At 44.3% G+C, this 5,952-nt stretch overlaps 1 non-coding gene across 1 annotated transcript; it reads left to right on the forward strand.

Moving 5' to 3' along the window:
• Positions 1–3,543: 3,543 nt before the first annotated feature.
• LOC120973009 (small nucleolar RNA Z247) lies at positions 3,544–3,682 on the forward strand. The gene has a single exon (XR_005767137.1). It is a non-coding gene; the product is annotated as a small nucleolar RNA Z247 (small nucleolar RNA).
• Positions 3,683–5,952: the final 2,270 nt, after the last annotated feature.

Raw genomic sequence — 5,952 nt, forward strand, 5'->3', positions numbered from 1 at the left:
GTCTTTTTCCTTTCTTTGATGATCTTCAGAACATCTACTAGAATTCCCTGCGAGTGAACGATCTCTCATGTGGAGAAAAACCTCTTGAGCGCTATCTGATCGTCGTGATGTCAACATACAAAAGGTATTTTTTAGGCAGGGGTAATTTTGATGTAGCAGTAGGAAGTATCCGCATTTTAGCTTTGTCATAAGTTCAAGTTTGTAGAGTTTGACCAAGTTTATAGAAAAATAATTAACATCTACAACAATCAAATTCAATCAATACCAGAAGATTCATCAATGAATATATTTTCATATCATATATATTTGTTATTCAAATGTTCATATTATTTTCTATAAACTTGGTCAAATCTTATGAAGTAGGACAAACGGAGTAAATAAAAATAGAGGTAAAAACTATTTTGTTTCTTCGTATCAATAGTTTTGCTTTAAATGCTAGGCGTTTACTAAAACACGAGGGGCACTGGTGACTCGAAAAGAAATGGAGTTGTTTGTGACTAGGTGCATGATTTAAAACTAAGCTTTCTTGTTATATAGGAGAATAAAAATACATGTGCACCTATTTGGAGGATTATCTTGTGTGTGGGGGGGGGGGGGGGGGGTCATAATAGAGATAAAGTGATGTTATTATTAGTACAACTTGTTCTTGTCCTTAAGCGCAACGACTCCTTTCATTATAGGTAGGGACTTTAATATTATTTGTACGTGTATTTATCGAGCTATAATAATTGTTAGATAGGTTAAGATGCTTAATGCTATTATCTGGTATAAGGAGTTAAAAGAACTTGATTTAGTTGGGAGAAGTTTTATTTGGTCCAACAATCATGAGGATCCTGTTTTTGAAGCACTAATACACATCGATAGAGTTGGTTTCCCTTTGTATTTTCCAGAAATTCACTTAGAATTGTCTTTGAGCATAATGCTCTAGTTGTAGATATTATCCTTTTAAATTTGAACAATTATGGCTTTTTAGACATGATTTGAAAGATGTAGTTGCTAAGGCTTGGGCAAATACATGAAGAGGAAATCCTTAGATAAATGTCAAGATAGAGCTAGTAAGAAGAATGCCTAAAGGGTGGGTTTATTAGGTCTTTATAAAAGAGTGGAAGTTGTCGGCCGAAGAAATGGAGAGTATTGATAAACATGGTGAAAGTTTTTGTTTGATGAAAGGTTGCATAAAATTTTAAGGAAGAAGAGTTTTAGTAGATACAAAGATCTAAGGAGCAAGACCCACTTCAAGAACATGCTATGATTTTCCCTTTTATGGCCAAGGCTAGTGGCAAGAAAGAGAGGAAGGAAATCATCTATTTGAGACATGAGGGGTTTACATAAGACGGATAGGGATATTTACTTTATGCAACTAGTTTTTGTAAGTCTTTTTTTGGTCCAATAGCTTTAAATGTTTTAGTATTAGAGCATCTATAGCCGGACGCCTCAAACCATCCCTTATATGCCCGCGGACACACCCAGACAGTGACCGGACATGAGAGAGAAGGAAAAACATGACCCAGCCGGACCCCTCATATCATCCTTATACGCCCGAGCTATCCGGCAACCCTCATATCCATCTCAAATATGGGGAGGATATGAGGGCTCATGGACGCGCCCGGGCATTCCGCCACGTAGGACACGACCCCACCCCGGACCACATTTTCTCTTTCTTTATTCATTCTTTTAATTCTCTCTCTTCATCTCCACCAATCATGTGCAAGTGACCAGACATATGAGGAAGAAAATGAGGATTGTGGCTGCATGAATGGACAAAGAGGGACTCAAAACGGACACGCCCAGTCACTGACCGGGCGCGTCCGCAGGCGTTTGAGGGATCGAATTAGAGGTACGTGGCTCAGGATACTCTTAGTTCCCTTTTGCTTGTGTTTTTTATGATATTGATAGAGAAATATTCGAAAAAGAATTTATCATAGAGGAAATAAGAGTTGCTCGGTTAGAAAGACGTAGAATTTCTTCTTTTGCAAGGATTTCAGGAAAAAAAAGGTCTCTTGTCATTTTTTTATTCTACAAATGAAATAAAAAACCATTTTGTGAATTCTTACTTTGTTTAAGTATATCCTTTAATTTGTTCATAGATACACTATGTAAATAGATCCACTTTAAATAGAAAAAATAAAGTAAAGAGTAAATAAGAAAACATAATATTATGTCTCATAGTTCTGAAATAGAGTTCTTTATTTTTATTTTTATAGTATTACTTCTCATTATACTGCAATAAAATATTGGCTACAAGTGAGGAAGTCTTATCAATGAAATTTCCATTTACACAGGATCTAGGCATAATTCCCAACTCGTTCTGTATAGAATTGTTTTCATTCCTTCACAAAATAACATAAAGACAAACACATTCGAGATGAAGCCCAATTAAGTACAGTATCAGGCCCATTTGGGCTGCCTGTTGGGTTTTACCGGAATTTTTTTGTTTATTCTTAGTGGAGATCTTATGCGGTTATTTGTTAAATTTCACCATGGTATAGGCTCGGTTATGGTAGTTTGACTCTTTTGATTACAATTGTATAGGCCTCAATCTTTACTGAATGGTACGATAAAATGCTATTTTTTGGACAATCTAGAAGACATGAAACAATTCATGTTCTTGAGATATTAAACCATGTGATCCTACTAATGTTGTTTTTTTCCTTTAAAAAGTTGTAGTTTCTGTTCCCTATCTCACAATCTCAATACCTAGGCGAAACTTGAGAAAGGCGCACTATGAAAGCTCATGACACAGGGTGCCAGTAGAATGGCTATGACGGCGTAGGCGTTGGTATGGGTGATTGTTAAAGTGTAGGCTGGTAGTTGTATAAACGTGACATGTTGTCACGTATATTGTATGCGTGTGTATATTGTGTAATTGGCGCGGGTTGTTAGCATAGGTAGAGCCTTATCTTGTATAGCTTGGAGTAGGGGCAAAGCCTTGCAACAACCTGCGCATGATGTAATCTTCTCTGGGTATTTAACATGAACGCGTCCCTTCCAGGAAGGCATACGCTTCCATGCCTTTCTTCTTCTTACATGGTATCAGAGCCGTCCTCGAGCTCATCCATGGCGACATCATCAAGTTCCTTCCCTGTCTCGCCATTTGCTCACGCCGCCACGGAGAAACTCAGCAAGGGTAATCAGGACCTGTGGCGCGCGACCGTGCTCTCCGCCATCCGGGGAGCGCAGATGGAGAAGTATCTCGACGTCGAGCAGCCGCCACCACCGATGCAGATTGACGTAACCTTGTCTGATGGCAAGACCACGGCGAAGGCAGCAAACCCGGAGTTCCAAACCTGGTACGCGAAAGATCAGCAAGTTTTCTCATATCTTCTGACGACTCTCCCTCGTGAGATAGCCATCTAGGTTGCATCATGCCACACTTCAGCCGAGCTCTGGAATACGGTTGAGGGTATGCTTGCATCCCGCACCCGTTCCCATACCACCAACATCCGCATCGCCCTCGCCAACTTGCAGAAGGGCAACTCCTCCATCACCGAGTACGTTGGGAAAATCAGGTCCCTCTGCGACGAGCTGATCACAGCCGGGAAGAGGGTGGACAAGGATGACATCATCTCCCACATCTTAGCTGGGCTCGAAGAAGACTTCGACCCGGTGGTTTCTGCCATGTGCTCCCAGGTTGAACCGGTGACCGTGGCCGAGCTGTACTCATAGCTGCTCAGCTTCGAGACGAGGCTAAATCTTCGTGGTGGAGGGTCTCAGTCCTCTACCAACGCTACCACCCGAGGCCACAAGTTTGGCGGCGGAGGTGACCGCGGCCGCAGACAAGCTGGCGCCGGTGGTGACCGCGGCAGCCGCAGCTACTCCAAACCTGGAGGTCGTGGTGGACATGGCGGCAACGGCGGCGGCGGGGGAAACAACAACAACAATGCCTCTGCGCCCAGGGTGCAGTGCCAGATCTGTGGAAAGATGGGCCACCCAGCATGGAAGTGCTGGAAACGCTACGACGAGTCCTGCCAAGGAGGAGAAGAGAAGTCAGCCAAACTCGCAGCGCCACAGTATGGGGTGGACACCAACTGGTATCTTGACAGTGGTGCCACCGACCATATCACAGGCGATCTGGAGAAGCTGGGCGTGCGAGACCGCTACCAAGGCAACGAGCAGATTCACATCGCGAGTGGTTCAGGTATGGATATTAAACACATTGGTCATTCAGCTATTCACACCCAAGATCGTGATCTTTTTCTGAATAATATCCTTCATGTACCCGAAGCAAACAAAAGCCTAATCTCTGCTAGCCGCCTTGCCATTGACAATGATTCCTTTGTTGAAATTCATCCCTATTCTTTTTTTGTCAAGGAACGGGGAACGAGGAAGGTACTCCTTCGAGGCAGGGGTAGGAGAGGTCTCTACCCACTTAGGCACACGGGATCCGACGTCAACATGCAAGTGCTAAGTGCCACCAAGCTGTCTTCACATAGGTGGCATCGACGTTTAGGGCATCCTTCTTCTGTTATCGTCCAGAAAGTCATTGTTCAAAATAATCTCCCGTGTGCTAGTTATCTCAATAATGAGTTTGTATGTGACGCCTGTCAAAAAGGCAAAAGTCACCAACTTCCTTATCCAAATTCAATAAGTGAATCAAAGTTCCCTTTAGAACTTGTGTTCTCTGATGTGTGGGGTCCTGCTGTTGAAACATTAGGAAGAAAGCAATATTATGTTAGCTTCATCGATGATTTCAGCAAATTTACATGGATCTATTTGATCAAACATAAGTTCGAGGTTTTCAGAAATTTCATGACTTTCAAAATCTTATAGAATGTCAGTTTGATCGTAAGATCCTTGCTCTCCAAACAGATTGGGGTGGGGAGTACGTTAAGCTAAACTCTTTCTTTACCAAGATAGGTATATCCCATCACGTCTCATGTCCTCACGCTCACCAACAAAACGGTTCAGCTGAGAGAAAACATCGACACATTGTCGAAGTTGGTCTGTCCCTTCTTGCCCAAGCCTCTATGCCTCTGAAGTTTTGGGACGAAGCCTTTATTGCTGCAACTTACTTGATAAACCGTACTCCTAGCAAGGTCATCAACTTTGAGACACCTTTTGAACGATTGCTCCATGAAAAACCCAACTATTCCATTCTCAGAATTTTTGGATGCGCTTGCTGGCCAAATCTTCAGCCATACAATAATCATAAACTTCAGTTTCGATCCAAACAATGTGCTTTTCTTGGCTATAGCAATCTTCACAAACGATACAAATGTCTTGACATCTCCACTGGATGTGTTTACATTTCCAGAGACGTGGTATTTGATGAGAACATCTTTCCCTTCTCTACCTTGCACCCTAATGCCAGCGCTCGTTTACGTGCAGAAATACTTTTGCTGCCTCCGGAGTTACTAAATCCTACTGATCAAGGGGGTGAATATTATGCTAATGATCATTTGTTTTATAATCCTAACCCTAATGGAGACAGCGGTGAAAACAACGCTCCGGCCTGTGATTTTATGCAGCAGCAGCAGAAAACCCCTGGCGCTGGACACGAGGTGGATACGCCCTCCGGATCGGGCGTGCGCATGCTGCCTCACGCGGTTACGGGATCCCAGGAAGATCTCCTGGCACCTCTAGATTCGCCACCTGTCAACTGGTCGGGTGGGCCGGACGCGTCCCCGTCGCGGTCATAGTCAGGCGCTCACCTCGAGGCGGGGCCCCGGTCAGTTACCCCCTCGTCCGCACGCGCCTCCTCGCCCACCATCGCCAGTTGTCGAGGCGGGACAGGAGGCACACCGTCCGACGCGCACACGAGCGGTGCGGGATGAGCTGGCGGGTCGCTCTCGCCGACCCCACACACGCGGGATTCGAGCCCGACGGCTGAGGAAGGATCAGCCACCCTGATTCGGTCGGCTGCAATACGAGGAGAGAGATCCTCTGCGGCTGAGGAGCAGACGACTCCTGTGTGCGTGTTACCACGGGTAACTACACGTGCCCAGAAAGGTA

This window comes from Aegilops tauschii, chromosome 1, assembly GCF_002575655.3.
Source record: "Aegilops tauschii subsp. strangulata cultivar AL8/78 chromosome 1, Aet v6.0, whole genome shotgun sequence".
Classification (NCBI taxonomy): domain Eukaryota; kingdom Viridiplantae; phylum Streptophyta; class Magnoliopsida; order Poales; family Poaceae; genus Aegilops; species Aegilops tauschii.